At 40.9% G+C, this 18,870-nt stretch overlaps 1 protein-coding gene across 2 annotated transcripts in view; it reads left to right on the top strand.

Moving 5' to 3' along the window:
- Positions 1-18,870, top strand: part of Sema2a (Semaphorin 2a) — a 712,886-nt gene that overhangs the window by 256,336 nt on the left and 437,680 nt on the right. The window lies entirely within an intron of this gene.

Here is an 18,870-nt window from a genome sequence, read left to right as displayed (position 1 = left end):
TTATAATTTCCATAATTGTGAAATAAAAAATCTGGAGCCGGTCATGTGACCGGTGGTAGTAGGTTTTGTGTTAAGGGCGGAACACACATATTTCACATTTCGAGTTTACCTTCGCACCTCGCGATATCAAGTCTCATCTGAATCAGCCACTTTGTCATTCAGAAGAACATCCTAGGATCCCCACTTCAGCGATCAATATTCAAACGTTAAACGTGACTCGACAAACAATTTCGGATCACAGTGGACGATCAGAACTCGCTTATAAGTGCTCGCAATGGGTCCCTCATCGTCGACCAGAACTTTCCGGTTCACTCGATACACGTACACTGTACATTCCCGTCCATAAGTATCTGAACACAGCTTTTAGTATTTTCTCTAAAATTCCGACCAAATGCAATTTCTGAAAAAATTTCTTTTTACATCCTGTAGTAAACTAATTGCTCTAGCTTTCCAAAAAAGTTCAAATCGCATAGTCCAATATTAAAAAAGTTATGGTGTTTTTAAGAGTGTCCGAATATTAGTGGGAGTCACTGTATGTAAAATAGAATTATTGCGGGTCCCCGAGGAATCGTTTAATTTTAAAGTTAAAATTTCTGCGAGTGCTAAGGGTTGAACATATTGAGAAAGAAAATAAATTTGTATATCACTCCAGTTCGTTGCGATTCCGGTGTAAAATTATGATGTTGCATAAAGCTGTCTACTGGTTACTTATGGTCGGGATGTGTAACACAGGGAACAACTCTGTAGTTCTGGGTTCGCCGGAAGACGTCGCAGAGAGTGGAGAAACCGATCCCGGACATTCGGTGTTCGCTCGCGCAATTCTCGTTCGAGAGTCAGGCTAATGCGACAGGTAACGTGACGTTGAGCCGAAATCGAGCGACTCGTATCGGCGGTGTTTGTACAGTAACCGTTCCGTCGAAACGCGAAGGTATCACGGCGGCTAGGTAGGCCGTCGGATTAGGATCCATCCCCATCTGGTATCCTGCGCGAAGGAGACTCTGTCAGGACGAGAGAGGGAACCAGTCTAGAGGGACCGAGGCACCTACAACCCAGTCTCTGCATCTGGGGAAATGTGCCGAGATTACGGATCCAATTCCAATAAAGTTTAGCACGTGAGCCGACTGACAGCCGGCCAATTATTATTTAACCGGCGCAGACTGTTCCGCCCTTGCGCCTCAACTTAGCCGACGAATCGTGGAAGAGGGAGAGGACATTTTTGGGTATTCGCGAGAAAACTTTCGCGGACGTGCTGCGAAAGAGACTGCCTCCCGCGAACCCATCTTCTGTCTGTCGGCGACGTGTCGTGTTCCTTTCTGCAGGGTCTCTCACGCAGCTTGAACATCCCATAATGATTAGACTGCGAATGTTTATGCATTTTCCAATTTTTGTAGACAAATTTTAGGAAAGTCGAATGAACTAAAATCCTATTTTTAATGGGAACAGTCTTGGTGGATCTAAAACAAATTAAAACTGTACAAAATTCCATCGAATTTTATATTCTAGCCTTTCTTGAAAATTTTTATAAGCAATAAATGTATTTTTTGTTTCGAGATATTTAAAGAGAAATAACAAGCACTATCTAATGGTTCGTCTTTGAAGATATCGTAAAAATTACATTGATTCCATTGAAAATAATTAAATTCTTCAAACTCAAGGTATTTGTTTAGAAGAAATTCCAGTTGAGAAAATAAAGGACAAACGAAGGAGATCATTTGTTTCGCCTTTTACCAGCTTCATTAGAATGTGCCTTCCTTCGCGCGTTTCTAATAATATTGATAGTGAATGAGCGTAAAAGAAATTCATTGTTTCGACGTTGCGAAACATAAAGTTACGAAATTATTTTTACATCTTCCCTCGAAGATGCAAGAGAGATTATTCCGATTCGAGCGAGCGGAGATCTGAATAAAGAAGAGGCTGATTTTGTTATGGCTATTAACGCGCGGAGTGACGGATCAAACGGTGGACGGATCGTTTGATGTCACTATCGGATAACAGATCAAAAGGACATTCTTTTGATGTCCCGGCGACGCTTAATTACGCCTCGAAATAATAACTGGGATAATTACGCGCGAACCGAGGACCGTTCTGTAATCGCATCGACGACGAACGACGACGTTCACCTGGAACAGGTCGTTCGAAATATTTCTCGTATTTCGTATGACGCAGGAAAATGTGAGAGGAAAAATTAGACATAGGTACTCTTAAAAAAATGTATTTATTTATTTGTAGACGTTGATGCAAACTTATCTGTAGACTGGGGATCTTTATGCATTTATGAAGAAATTTGTTGGGTGAAATATCAAACAGTAAGAAATTTAGACAATTGAAGAATGTTGTACTGTTACTTTTAATGTAACGAAGTCGTTAAGGAACGAAATCAATTTTTATGTTATTCTTCCCACAATCAATGCAATTGAGTAAACAAAATTTAAAAATGTTGAAAAATTTTTTCATTTGAAGATGTCGATGTATTTCTTTATTAAAATCGTTGATGGAAGAAAACATTCAATTTGGTATTTATTTCTTACAATCGATGCAGACAATTTTCTAGTCTGACTAGATTCCAGAATCTTCACATTCCAGAATCAAGAATCTTTGATTCTAGATTCCAGACTAGTTCTTTTTATTTTGCATGAAGATCCGCAGTCTACTTATCAGGCTCAATTTAAGTAGATTAAATATAAAGAGTTTTTAATATATTATGAGAAGCGAAAGATCGAAAACATTTGTTCTATAAATCACTTTTCAAACATTCGATCACGAGAACGACCTGATGAACGCGTGAACTTTTCCAAAACCCTGTCGACTCTATCGCCGACATAGCTCGAGCTCGGTACGGACCTCGTTCCGAACAAGTCCGGCGATGGTTCCATCGCGCGTGGCCCAGTAAATCAGAAGCGTTCGCGACGGGTCAACCTGTAGAACGATTCAAACATTCATTCGCTTTTCATTAGCGCAGCAGCAGAAGCAGTCCAATTTCGCTTTTCGCCGAACAAATGATCAAATACCGGCTGCCGGGTCGGTGTATATCGGTGTTCCGCAGCTAACGGTGTCCACTTATGCCAATTATACCGATATTTTTTCCGCAGTCGGCTTTCAGGTGAAACAGATTGGTAAATCACGAGCACCTGGCCCGCTGGAGGGAGCTAAAACCGTTCATTCGAGCCAGAGCCATTGATCCCCTGTTTTGCTTTCTGGCTGGATGCTTACCGGCGTTAATCAATACACAACGACTCTCTCGCTCTCAATTTAGACGAATGCGATTGTCGAGTCGGTCGTTCGTCGCGCAAGCTCCATTCATTAGGCGTTTTCTATCGTGTAGACGTTTTTCCAGGCATAGGCGACGGAACAGGAACGACCGGCGACGAGGACGAGCCTCGAGGACGGCTCACGCGTTAATTGGCTTACGGTGTCGGCCAACGCTCTCGTAATTAATTACCCCGCTGTCGTCTATACATGCCGACGACATTATGCGACGACATGTCCACGAAGATACCGAAAGATTATCGGTAAAAGCGGGTTAACGTTGTACCTCCGTCACGCTCCCATGATATTCGCACGATAGCGATGTCTTAAGCTGTGTCCACACTGAAACAAAGTCGAAAGACTTTTTCTTACCTCTTTCTCTTTCATTTGGCAAAACCGGCGAATTTTTCGAGGCACATGCAACGTCAACTAAGCTCGTTATTGCTTCACTGTGGATATAGCTTAACGACCTTCGTGTCCCTGACTCTTCGGGCTTCTCTTGGCACTGGGACTTCCTAGCAACGATAGTGACTACTTTTACTGTCTTCAGGATATAGGAAGATGGGATTAATTTATTTGGGAAGCATCTTTCAATCAAATCCTATAAAAATTGATCGCTTTTAGAAATTTATTACTGGGAAACTAAATCATACAGAGGTAAACCATTTTTACAACGTGTTTGCACCTGATTCGATATTGTGAAAACATTTTTGTGATTCGCTATATTATCTACAGATGTGTTTATAAAAAATAATATTAATAATATCCAACTGATTATCTTTGCAGTAAGCCAGACAACACAAACACAATACACAATGGACGCCATACACACTCTACTCTGAGGTGGGGACACCTGATGGACATTTTTACGTGAAATAATTTGGTAATTTTTTAAATGAGCGTCTTTCGAGCAACACCTATAAAAATTGTTCACTTTTAGACATTCATTACTGAGAAACTAAATGATGTAAAGGTAAACCATTTTTGCAACGTGTTTGCACCTGTGATTCGATATTGTAAAAACATTTTTGTGGTTCGCTATATTATGTAGAGATGTGTTGATAAAGAATAATATATTTTCCAACTGATTAACTTTCCAGTAAGCCAGACAACACAAACACAATATACATAATGGACGTAATATCTACTCTGAACGGGACACAGGTGTGAAACAGTCGCATCTCAGAACTCTACTCTCAGGTGGGGACGCAGGTGTAACCCACTCCCACGCAATCACACAGCGTCGCATCTTCGAAGCAATGGCCGTATACTTTCGACGCAATGTAGGTCGAAGGAGAAACAATGTTCAACTCCATTTTCTGATAATATCGAGAACAATTCTCGGGAAATCCATCGGTGAACGACGGAGACCTGTTCCGAAGACAACTAGCCAGAGAATAACGATCGTCGTGTGCTGTCCGTCCATGAGAAGATGGCACGCGAAATGACAGCGGGGAGCAACGGGGAGCAACGGGGGATCGCCGAGACCCCACTCAACTCTTCCAGTCACACTCGACAGGTTTATTTGTTTCCTTCGTCGAGCGATTCGGGCTATTGCGAAATATTTCGAACGCGAAGAAGGGGAGCAGGTAGTGGAGCGTAGATACAGTCACTCGCAACAATTTTGTAACACTTTTAAAAATACGATAAATTCCCTAAAAAATATTGGACTACGTGTACTACATGTTCATTGTACTACATGTTCATTGTACTACATGTATCATACATTGTACTACATGACGTGACAAAGAAATTTTGAAAACATTTTCATTTAGAAACGAAGAAAATACATTTCAAAAACATTTTAACAGAGAAGATACTAAAAGCTGAGTTTTATTACCACGTTTTTATTAGATCGCTTTCTTGTCCGTCTATTTGTTTGTTCGGTACAAATTTTGCAATTGATTTGATACTAACTAAATTTTAAACATAGCTCAGAACTGGATGACAATGCATTATTTAAACAAAATTTTTTTAAGAAGCCTGCGTATAGCAGATATAAATTATTATTAATAAATTTAACCGTTACACCCCCACGTGACGTAGTACGTCATCGCGTTCAGCGTCCCCACGTAGTAACATGTTCCCACTCTGACTCATCCCCATTCCACTGACCCGCTTCGCAGCGAAGAAGCTCAGTGTGCGTTCGAGCTTCGTGCGATGTTTACAAAGTTACTACGTATTATTTATACTATAATAATGTTTGTTTACCAAGCGAAAGAACCGTTACACCGAGATTCTCCGTCAACCTTTATCTTTGACATTATACCACGGCGTTTGTTTTCGATATGACGCGTCGCAATACCGTCTGAAATTTACTACATGTCTCTGTTATATTATAACTTCTTTTGGATCGGCTCATATCGAAAATTTAAAAAGACGTTTTGTAGAAATCTGTGTCAATTAACACTAAACCTACCACCGCTGGACAAACGACAGGTTTTAGATTTGTTATTTTACAATTAAGAAAAACGTTTTCACGACAATTAATCAGTGTATATTATAATAAAAATCGCACAAAATATTTAATGTTGTGATTTTTATAATACAATACACATCAGTCACTTCTGATGGTCGGATGGTTTAGTGTTAAACATATTCTGAAAATCTTATAATGATCACATGTAGAAGTTCTGAAACACAACTTGAAATTTTTTTCCACAATTTCTTCATGTAGAAAACTAATTGTTCCGACTTCTCAAGAGAATCGAAATCGTATGGTCCACGATTAAAAAATGTCTGGTCCTTTTCTAAGTGTCCGAATAAAACTGTGGGACTCATTGTAGGTACAAACAAGATTACAATCGCGTCGCATAAAAACAAATAACAGAATGTGAGCCATATATCAGGATGGAGGGGAAGCTCTGTCGTATTTGAAATAAGCAGGTACTTTTGTTTGTAAATCAAAAACACATGTTGCCAATGAGTGATTGGGAAACAAGGACTGAATCTGAAAGATGGAAACAAGTTGTGTGTGTTACAAATAATGGAAATTTATAAATTGATTCAAATGTTTTCTGTAAAATACGACAGGACTTTCCCTCCAACCTAACATATCCATCAGTATTTTCTCAGTATGTAACGTGAAAGCAGGTGAGCTCACGCAACACGATAGTAACGTGATTTCAGCAATATTCTGCTCGCGCAGAGAGTCGCTATAGGAGAATTTAATGGCAGATACGGAAGCGTAGAGACTTTTCCTGGCAACTCAGTCCAGAAGTTTCTCAGTGCCATCTTCTCGTGGCCGAACGGTAGTTTCTCCTGGACGTACCCTTGACGAGGGTGAATCGGGTTGATGTGCGTGAGTGGACGAGCAGATGGACGAGAGAATCGAAGGAACCGGGAACGGCTGGAGTAAGGTGGAGCGTTTCGAAGCAAAAACGGGGTAAATAAGGGGTATCCCACTGTGTTTGGTAGCGGGCTTATCAGATGCCGGTCATGTAAACCGATTCCACAGATAAAAGTCCTGCGTCCACCAGCACGACTTTGTCCCGGGGTGTGCAGGGGGTTTATCAGAGGGTGCACACACCGATACAAGGTTGCTGTGGAGCTACCTGCAAGCGTAGAACACCGACGCGTGCGTCAGCTCGCGTAACACGAAATGAATGATGATTCATGCGGCACGCGAGCGATTTCACGTCGTGTTCCCATATTCTTTACCAACCCAAACCCCCAGGGAGAGGGTAAGTGGAGAATAATACGCCAACTCCGTTGACCTACACTACCCGCAGAAAGTTTCGAGACGATTCGCCACGGGAGACAGGTGGATTGCCGAATATTCTCATTCGTCGATCCGTGGCGAAATAATGTACTGACGCGGTGCGATTGTAGGATTATCGAATCTGAGGTCATTTCTTTTTGCAAGAAACTTTGTCGAAGCGAAGGTTTTAGGAACGTTGCATAGCTCGGTTTGTTATTAGTAGACTGCGGATCTTTAAGTATTTATGAGGAAAATATGAAACAGCAAATGATGAACAAAATTCAAGAATGTTGTATTGTTACTTTTAATATTATAACAAACTCGTTATGGGATGAAATCAATTTTACCACGTTTTTATTAGGTCGTTTTCTTGTATGTCTGTTTGTCTGTTCGGTACAAATTTTACAATTGATTTTAAACTAACTTCCCGATGAGCTGGATGACACGGCAATAATTTAAAAAAAAATTTTAAAAAGTCTATGCGTTTCGGAGATATAAACTATTAAATTTAACTGTTACACCTCCCCGCGCGACGCTCAGTAGTACTTATGTGTCGCGTTCAACGATTCCCACTCCGCGCGACAGCGCTCCCTACTCCACTATACTTTTTAGTCCGTTTTAAAAACGTGGTATTTTAAAATAATTTATTTTTTTATGTTATTCCTGCTTCGCACAATCAATGCGAAACAATTTTATTTTGCATAAAGATCCGCAGTCTGGTTATTAGAGTGTCTGTTAAAAAATTTGCGAGTTCTCGGGTCGTAATGTTTACGACTGAACTGTAAAATTTTTGACAATATAGTTGTCGAAATTGCTGGTAATTATTTGTATTTTAAGAAACGATTATTTTGAGGCGTTTTGTACAGAGACAAACATTTTGAAGCATTTCTCAAAGACATTTTTGTACATGTCCTTTAACTCTATGTCCTTTAACAGTAGAATTGCCACAAATTTGTTTGTATTAGTTGTTTATTCAAGCACATGTTACCGTAAGAATTTTGTATGAAGTCTGAATAAATTCCACTGTTAAGTAATTATTAGACAGCGGATTTTATGCTTTTATAGCAAAAGTGGGTAGACGTACTTTCAAGCACTAAAAATATTAGAAGAATTTAAAGATGCAGTTATATTGTTTTCTCAATCTATTAAATATATTTTGAAAGAAAATAAATTTCTATTTCACTCTACTTTGTTACAGTGCAGGTAGAAAATGTTTACATGCATTTGTGACAGAAATCAGTAGACATAATTTCAAACAGTAAAGGCACTAGAAGAATTTAAAAATATTTTCAGCCCATGTGTGAAACATATTAATTTTCCACGTCGCTCTACTTTATTGCAATTCAGGTAGAAAATGTTTATTTTGCATGAAGTTCCACTGCCCAATACTTATGAACGATAAAGAAGTTTTAATCCGGAGGTAGGTCTGAAAATCCTGGATGTTCAGGAGAGCTTGGGAACTTTCTGCAGGTAGTGTACGTGCAACAGGGATCCAACCCGGTTGCTCAATCGATACTCCCTCGCATGTCGCGTGTTTCGTCGACTCTCCCCCTGCACGAGCTGTCTCTATCGATGTTTCCTTCTTCTTTTATCCAGCCCCGGTTCGTCAGGATCCTCCTCGACCAGATGGGGCGTTTCGGTCCTGTCCCGTCGTTTCGTGGCCGTTCGATTTTCCGCAAAACGATTGTCTTCCTCTGTCAACCAGGATTGTGTCCTATCGTGTCACGTGAAATCCGCGCTGCCGTATCGATCGTAATTATTACGTTTACCTCGTGACTACTGACACGACACGGGAACGCTGGGCTCTTTCGCTGCGCTCATCGCTATGAAACACGGATGACTGACGTCTCGACGAACCTAGCTCGTCGTTACATGTTACAGAAGGGTTACAGGTTACAGGTTACATATACACGCACGCCCCGACGCTCTTGAGAGTTTCGTTACATCTTCGCGGGATTTGCGGCTTGCCCTCGAGTAATCCGTCAGTCAATGTATTTGTTGAGCTCTCGGTTCTCTGCGTATCGCTTATCGTGTTGCACCTGTGTTCAACTACGTATCTTACCAGCGAGATTAGGCGAACCGGAATATCCAGAAATTTTGGAACTTCGCACACGTGTGAACCATATCATCCTGTTCTTTGGACATCAGTCGTTACTACTAGATACTTACTTTAGTAATTTCTACTTGTATTAAACATTCCCATAGACCTTTTTATTTCAACACGATACATGTTTAATATTGTAATTGTTTTGGTACACAATAAAGAATATTTTGTTACGACAGTTATTACGTGTGTTCTTTTTTTCCCCACCCTGTACATGAATATTTAATAGAAGAATTACATTAACTTCGAGAATTTTTCAAATTAGACAAAAATTAAGTTCCATTTTCTAAAAATTTCGGCCGTCTGACTTTTCGTTGAGTTGGACTACTGAATTTCGTGCCACACCTCTTGAGATATCATATTCTCCTAATACAAAATTCAATTTTCGAGGTTTTCGAAAATTTTCGCAAATTTTTGGGTTTTGTATTAGGAGAACATGATATTGCAGGAGGTGGCACGAAATTCAGTAGTGCAGGTCAACGACAAGCCAGACGGTCGAAAATTGGCGAAAATTTTGGAAAATCTCGAAAATTGAACTTTGTATTAGGAGAACATGATATCGAAGGAGGTATCCGGAATTTCAGTAGTACAAGTCAACGACAAGCAAGACGGTCGAAAATTGGCGAAAATTTTGGAAAATCTCGAAAATTGAACTTTGTATTAGGAGAACATGATATCGAAGGAGGTATCCGGAATTTCAGTAGTACAAGTCAACGACAAGCCAGACGGTCGAAAATTGGCGAAAATTTTTGAAAATCTCGAAAATTGAACTTTGTATTAGGAGAACATGATATTGCAGGAGGTGGCACGAAATTCAGTAGTGCAGGTCAACGACAAGCCAGACGGTCGAAAATTGGCGAAAATTTTGGAAAATCTCGAAAATTGAACTTTGTATTAGGAGAACATGATATCGAAGGAGGTATCCGGAATTTCAGTAGTACAAGTCAACGACAAGCCAGACGGTCGAAAATTGGCGAAAATTTTTGAAAATCTCGAAAATTGAACTTTGTATTAGGAGAACATGATATTGCAGGAGGTGGCACGAAATTCAGTAGTGCAGGTCAACGACAAGCCAGACGGTCGAAAATTGGCGAAAATTTTTGAAAATCTCGAAAATTGAACTTTGTATTAGGAGAACACGATATTGCAGGAGATGGCACGAAATTCAGTAGTGCTGGCCAACGACAAGTCAGACGGGCGTAAATTTTTGCGGGAATCAGTAGTTTAACTCAAAGAAAAGTCGTGGATTTGGGAAAATTTGGTGTTTCAATAAATATAAACGCATATATGCTTTTTCATAACATTTCCTTTATTTATTGATTGTAGATTTATACATAAAATGTTCATATTGTACATATACATAACTCGCATAACTATATCGCCCTTCCCCATTTTAATACACGCTAGGTCACTCTGGAATTTTAATTATCATGTTCGGTTATACATCCGGCTCATCGAGCCGTATTAATCGCTGCCAGCATGATTACTCATTAAAATGATGAAAAGCTCAGCGGGTACCATTCCAGGTGGCACGTGCGCCACGTGTGTCGCGTTTAAGTATGAAAATGGTGACAGTAGGAAGGAAGGAAGGAAGAGATCGCGCGTCTCTTCAGACTCGAGGGTCGAATTGTGCAAATCACGATTTTTAAGTGGGCATCGTTACTCTCGATGGCACTTAAGCCTCGTTCACAGGCCAGCCCAATCTGTAGGGGCGGGAACATCGTAGTCAAGGATCTCCCAAACGAGGAGGCGCTTAGGTTTCTTTTTCTTTTTTATTAGATCTTCTGGAAAGTAATCTGCAGGATTCCACGGGGGGTATCTCGACGACAAAATTGTGTCGGATGTTTCGCAGCGAGAATTTCAAATAAATTGATCGGAGATCCTGTCGTCTGCTCGGTTATAATGACATCGACGCTGTTCAATGCTATTTCCCCTTCTTATTTCTCTTTTTGCTTTCTCCCGTGCATTGTCTCCTTTTCGGTGTATATTTGTTTCGACGCTTCTTTGTTTGTTCCCACGCACCCTCGTTTCCCGGTGACTTCGCGCCTCGGCGTTAAGCTCCATTCACATTCGAGTTATGACGATCCCTATATGTGGGAATGCAAGAGGTAGAAATTATTACGTGGTATAAAGAAGGGATTTCAAGGGAGAAACGTGTGAAAAATTTTTAACGATCCCTATAGGGTTTCTCATATGTTCCAGTTAGTCAAACATGCACAAAAGAGCAGGACGATTCGTTTAAATAAAAGATCCTTTTAATTGTCAAGCTTCATTTACCTATTATAACAAAATTTCCTCATCACCGTGGCTAGCTCTACTGTGAATGAACCTTTACTCTTTCTCCCCGATTTTCACTCTGCATCCCTCATTCACACCCTCCCCTTCATCCCTGCCGTGTATACAAACGATCGACAATGTGCGTGGGCGCGCGAACGCTTAGTTTGCACGCACTTTGACGCGTACTCGCGCGTATTGACGCAACACGCGAGCATTGTATCATTACCGTCGCCCGCGAACGATGGAACGCGAAACGTCGATACGCGATACTCCGCTTTTCTGTCTCGCTTCGGAGCGCGGCTAATTGCATTCATACGGTTCCGATGATTTTAACCAGCACGAACGACTCGGTGCGCGGCGAGACGAAACAATCTGACGCCGATCAACAATCTAGATCGAACAATCTGATTTTCGTAAAAAGGTCATTGATGTTACTGGAGAGGGAATTAATTGGACTGAGCTGGCGAGAAAGTAATTTCGGTATTTTAAGGTGAAATGAAATCCAATTTTTTTATTCGTGCAATGGAGATTAATCAATGAAATCTTCGAAATAAATGGTAATCTGATGATGCAGTGACATCACTTCTCAAACAAGCTCCAATAATTGTTACTAAAGATGTGTGCAGCCTAGCGTTATCATGGTGGAACATTAAAAAAAATTATTAGAGCTTGATTGGGAAGTGATGTCACATCCACCATACAGACTGAATATTGCACCATCAGATTACAATCCATTTAGAAGTTTACAAACCTCTTTGAATTGTAAAACATTCACTAATGATGATGACCTGAAATCCCACTTGGATCGCGTTTGTTTTATGAGCGAGGAATTATGAAGCTACCAGAAGGATGGCGAAAGATCATCGAATAAAATGGAAAATATTTTATTGATTAAAGTTCATTACTTGAATAGAGAAAATTTTATTTTACTTATCACTTTCTTGCCAACCCAATATTGGGCCAGTCTCGTGATGAAGAATGTTTTACAAAGTTTAACAAATATGAATGTTACGCGTTTCATTATAGATAAAATAAAATTTGATTCGTTTGTAATCAATATTTAAGCAATAACCTGTTGCCTTACAATATCGTGTCAGACTCGTGATGAAGATTTTCCACAGAGTCTAATAAATATGTATGTTATTAATCCCCTATAAACCGAGATAAAATTCTATTTTTGTTTTGTTAATGTATAGTTATTGGAGAACATGTAGGCATACAATAGACAAAGTTTCTCCTTTTCTAGGAAATTACGAACTACAAAGAAAATTCTAATCGCTGAAACCGTAAATTAAATCGTAAGGCAAGGGGTTAAGCATTAAAATAAATGTAGCCATACAAAAATATACATTTTTTTCTCCCTTCTACGACATTGTTGTGCATAAAGACGGTCTAATCACTGTAACTGTAAAAGCAAAGGTACGGCAAGGGGTTAAACCAGCAGAAAATCACAACTGTCACCGAGATGTCTTGCAAAGATTTCTTATTCGCTGCTTCGTGGCTTCGCTCGACCGTCAAAATGGCGCGGAGCTGCGGTCCGCGTGTCCGCGCTCGACCGTTTCCAAGAAACACGAGCATTAGTGAAATTTTAACGAGCTCCCAGACAAATTGTGCTGTCAAGTTGATCATCCATCGTATTCGAGCGAGCGCGGTGTGACAATTTGTCGATGGGGTAAAATTGTTTCAGCGTAATTTGTATTAATACTCGACAGAATGAGAGGACCTCGTTAATAGTTGCGCGACGCGCATTAATTTCGATGCATTCGAGTTAATCAAACGTACGATAGGGACCGATTGTCGTTCGACAATTCTGTTCTCGCGGCTTGTCACGGCGCTTCGCCAATGAAATCTCGGCTCGTTGACAATGCGCGAACAACTACATATACATACATTGCGCGGCAACAAGACTCTCTGACGAGCATAACCGAGCTTTTGACCGTCGAGAACGTAAACATTTCACAGGATTGTTTATTACAACCGACGAGCCGTGGTGTAAATATTGGCCTTTTACCGTGCCCGCAACGCCGCAGACCGGAATATCGTTTATTCATTAAGTGGAATTATATTAATGTCTTCCGCGCCGGCTGGTTATTAATAAATCGCCGCCGAGAGAGTGTGTTTTCCGAACGATCGAGCCGCGACGCTAATTTTTCTCGCGCGCCAATCAAATTCAAAATTAAATTGTACTGCCGATATAAAAATTAATAGAACGAGCTGCCGCGGGGGTGTAATGTTTTCATCGATGAACGGTGATGGTGTTCCTGTCGCATTTCATGCACTCCGACATTTCTTGCAATATTACCACCGGCTGCTTTTTACTTTATCGGACTCAAAATTTGTGCCTTTCTCCTATAAATTATTATGCATTTGGTATATAATCCAGTAGATTTGTACCCGGGGCGGATGCAGATCGAAGTTTTGATCTTGTAAGATCAATGGTTCAGGACTTATGCTTGCTTAAACTTGAGCAATCTGTAGTGTTTTTGACAGGCAAAGGCACCGCCATATTGGTAGTGACGCGCTCCGCTTACCGAGTTGGTTGCTGATTAGGTCGGGGGGGGGGGGGGGGGGAGGTCGTAAGCGGCTCGCGATCGTCACTACAAATCAATATGGCGGCGCCCTTACCTATTAAAAACACTGCAGATTGCTCAACTTTAAGCAAGCATAACTCCTGAACCATTGATCCTACCGGATCGAAACTTCGATCTGCAGCCGCCCCGGGTATTAATCTAATGGATTACATACCAAATACATAATTATTTATAGGAGAAAAGCACAAATTTTGAGTCCGGTAAAGTAAAGTTTACCCTTACCACCTTCATTGCCGATTCAGCATCCTTCAAAGTTCGATAAAATCATAGTAATTCATTTAACGGCAGAAACATTTCAATGTTAAGATGACCGAGCACTCTTTTAACTGTTTGTTTATGCTACTTTGATTTTGAACGTTCGAAACATGAAGTACCGCACTCGCGGTAAATAAAATTGTTTCGTCGACCACCTTATTTACCAAATGTATTTCACTTTTACGTATAACTTGGCTTTTGAACATCGCGGCGGGTGTATAGTAAATAATTAAACATTTGATTGGGTCATAAATAATATTGGTTTAAATTTACTCATCAGTAATTTACGGTTCGACCTAATATTTATTTATGTTCTCTGCATCCAACACAGTAATTGAAGCGTCGCTATCTATAAAATCGACTGATAATATAGAGCGAAGCTCGTAACGTGACGATCTCAAATAACTCGCAAGTTGTTTGTTGTATGAAAAAATGTTTCGAACATTTAAATATTGAAATAATAAAATCGCCCGTGAAAATAAAAGTCTGATTTTATTACTGAGAAATATTCGTATGACCAATAGTATTACATGCGAGAAGATTATTAATGAAGTCTTGATCTAAGCTGGACGGAGCTGCACGATCTTAGTAAATTCGGTTACCCCCTCCACTGGAAGTCGCCCAGCTCTGAAAATAACTAAAAATTATAACTCAAGATTGCGTGACATTTCTGAAGTGTTGAACTATAAGATTTTACAAAAAATGATCGACCTTTTCAACAGAAAAAAAAACAATTTAGATGGCTCTAATCACCATAACAAAAACAAATAAGCATTCGTGAATACAATGGGTGTACAAAATTCTGTGTAATTAAACATGTCAGTAAAATCTGCGGCTCTCGACCGGAACGAGAGAGAAAATTCTCAAAAATAGCTCTACGGGAAAAAAGCAGCTTTTTGTGGAAAAGCAACTTCTCCTCTGTCTCGCAGCTATCATCAGACGTCACGGTTTGCGACCCTCCCCGTCGAGAAAAACTTTCCGGCCGATGCAGCCGGGAACTCGATTAGCCGCGTCGGGCTTTGTCAATCCGCGACGAGACCCGCGGAGAATTCCATTTCTGCACGGTTTCGTCTGGGGATTCGCGGAGCGCCTCGTTTTTTTCGGCGAAGGGCGTGTCGGATGATGATTTCTCCCAGGCGGGCGTCGACGGTTCCGCTCGAAGGACTTTGCAGCGCGACCGTGCTCACGGCCGATGATTAATGACGAACCCGTCTGATATATCACCGTCATTTTTCACGCATAGATGGGAGCCGCTGATATCCCCTCTGGCTCGCGTGCGCGCGAACGCGCCCGACCGGACTTGAGGGGAGACGTCCCTGTAAACGACTTATTTTTTTATCAATTTTTCGGAATTTCTTGCAACAGACCAGTGCACTAAGATGAACCAAATTTTTACGGCAATAATCGTAATTGTAAATTGATGTTTTTCTGAAAATTTTGGTTAATACCCCTCGGTAGTGTATTTAACTCTAACGATAACATCAAATGAACTTTGAGGGTGCTATACAATATTGTATAACAAGTCGACAAAATTTTTACGACAATAAAATTATAATGAATACGAAAGAAATCGTAATTGTAAACTAATCTTCTGAAGATTTTTGTTAGTACCCCTAGGTTGCGGAAGGAAAAGTGCAGCCCAAAATAGAAAGTTAATTTTTAAATAATTTCTTAAAAAATCAGTTTAGACGATATGATTCGTCATTCAATGACGTGCAAAATTGGATTTTGAAATTTTCCTCTAGACCTACTAGTTTCGGAGATATTCAATTAAATGTTCACCTCAACTTCGAGGACTATTTTAAAAGATACGTGTGTGGAATATTTCTTTGAGTTCTATATCACACCAAAATTTTATTAACACTAAACCTCCCGAGCACTGAAAGCGATTAAAATATTTTAGCATACAAAAATGACAAGGCTCTATTTATTTAGATGTCGTGCAGTTTTTATTACAATATGTGCTTGGATAAAAAAATTTATCGAAACATGTTCCATATAAGCAACTTCATAACTTCAATAATTGTAAAATGAAAAATATAAAACCGGTTATTTGACAGGCAGTGGTAGGTTTAGTGCTAAAATCGGCGTGTTAAGGGTTGGCTAAACTACCTTGTCACTGTGCTACGTGGCTTAAAATGTCTTACGCACTTAAATCAAATAAAAATATCCTATTGTATACTCGATAGTACAGACAACATTGCAAACGATTCAGCTTTAGAGCATGTCGGCGAATAATCAGCAGTCGCGCAACTGACCGTATACTTCTGCAGTGTTTGTGTATAGACGTGGGACAGGGATGTACCAGCAGAACATACCGCAAAAACTGACAACTTCATTATTATAGAGCCGGATAGGATAGAGTGAAGGGGTGATAGGGCCGGATGGAGGGTGAGTGGTCTGTGCGGCGCGTGGAAATACGATGGAAATGCGAGAAACGGATCGGCGAGACGCGGAAGGTTCGCGAAACGGGGGAAAAAAGAATGGTGGAGGAAAAAGGAAAACATTCGCGACGTACCAATATTATCTCCGGTGACTTTTCATCAAGTTCCCAGGGCACAATGGTCGTGATTCATACGCGGACGCGCGAGGATAAGTATCGGAAGCGACGAGCTTGCCAGGTTGAAGCACTTATCGCGGCAGTCGCCCGTGAAAAATGTTATTGGTACGTCTTTCTCGGTAGACAAGCGTAATCTCGTGTATAGTCTGCCGTTCTGTAATTTACACATCGCCGCGTATATACCCGCGAGGCGAGGCGAAGCGAGGCGAGGCGACGCGACGCGACGCGTCTAGTCTGCTTGCGAGAATCGATGGGAACCCGTACCTTTTCGGCTTAGCCGGCCCGTGAGAGTGTTTTTATGGAATCTCTACGGGCACACGTTTCTTCCGCCTCATGGCGGAACTCCACTTAACGGAGACTTTATCGGATGACGATCTAACGTGCACACCCGCTTCAGAGATTAGAGGTGTGCGAGATCCTGAAATTATCTTCTTAACGTCACCAATCAACCTGAGAGAAAAATGTAATCAGCGGTTTGTGGATTCTGATGTGAATTGCAATTTTCACACTGAACCTACCACCACCTGTCAAATGACCGATTCCAGATTTTTTATTTCACAATAAATTCATTCAAAGTCCCACTTCGTGTAATACTTTTTTACGCAGCATTTCGAGAAAAATATTAGACATTTAACTTCAAAATGATGCGTTCTAATATTTTTAATTTTAATTACGAGATTCACCCAGTATTTAATATTTAATAGCGCAGATATTATATAATATAAACCGCACTATGTTCAAATAAGTTTAATCTTGTTATTTTTATGAGGCAACGTGTACCAGCTACTTTTAAAGCTCGGTAGGTTTAGTTAAATCCGACAAATTCGCAGTACTAAAACAAAATATAAATTCTACAAAAGTTTTCTTCAGGTTATTTTATTATTCTCGTTCTAAATCAGTTTTACTTGTCTCGGCCTAGCACTTCGAATTAATTATATAATAATTCCACGATTGCTTTAGAGAAGATCCTCTACCAAGCCAGAAGCTCCCCCGCACCCGACCCATTAAATTCCACGGATCGCGAGCATGCATTAGCACTCGATCTTTTCAAGCTTTCCACATTAACACGTACGCAATAGCGAATCGTTTCGCAATTATCTAGATGCCATCCAAAGTTTGGACGCAATTTCGAAACTCGCCGGGCCGCTGAATACCGAGCAGCGTACGAAACGTTTAACGAATTTGGAACAGAGCGAGTTTTCTTTGGCCGTTTTCGTGAATCCGAAACGTTCGGAATACGCGAGTGATTAATTTGCAGCTATCTAGCGGGAGGAAGTTAATTCGCCGGGCTCAAAGGGGTGTTCAATTATTAAAAGCGGAGCGGGACGGGGCTAATGCCGCGAGACTCGTCGTTTAAACTATAATTTAAGTTACACCGAAGTTTTGGAAAAGCCGTGCAGCTTCTCCCGACACCGGCGGCTGCTCCTCCCCGAGAGCGTGTCACGGCTTCCTCCGAGCAGATCGCGAGAGCCGGAATTCTCGTTTCGGTATTCAAGAATACAGCCGTGTCTTTCGCGGGCCACTTTCCACGGGGGGGGGGGGGGACTGCGCTGCACGGGCGCTTCGATTCGCGAACCGGCAACGATGCGACCGGGAAGCTCAAAAACATGTTCCTAACTTCGCTGAACCGAGCAGAGACAACTCCTGGCCTGGGCGCTGTACGTGACTTGCCTGGCGAGGAATTATTAAACTGGCTCGTAATTGAATCTGACCGGCTTTTGACCACGTAGATGCATATTCCCGGCTGCAGTCGGCGGCGCAACGCCGTTGCAGTCTCCGTGATCGCTGTTTCTACGCTGGAACCACTCCTGTAACAGCCATTTCCCATTAAATTCTACAAGACACGACCAAATGTTCTTCGGTCCTCTTTTTGGCTGAAACGTACCGAAATTATCACAAAGAACTGCGCGGCAAAATTGTTCGAGCGGATGTCGCGAGGTTGCCGGTTTATAAAGTCAACCCTGCTGCAATCGCCGATTAACACTTCGAGCACCTAAAAATGGCAGGCGGAATTAATTGAACTTTTCAGTTTTTGTTTCCATCGGTAAATTACTTCTACTTTATAGAATTTTCTAGGTCACTGATTTCGTACTCACAATGTTTTTTTTTATACTCTTCTGAAATATAAACTCATCTT

Source organism: Lasioglossum baleicum, chromosome 10 (genome assembly GCF_051020765.1).
Source record: "Lasioglossum baleicum chromosome 10, iyLasBale1, whole genome shotgun sequence".
NCBI lineage: Eukaryota > Metazoa > Arthropoda > Insecta > Hymenoptera > Halictidae > Lasioglossum > Lasioglossum baleicum.
Note: the sequence above shows the minus strand (reverse complement) of the source record. Positions and strands in the feature narration are given on the sequence as shown.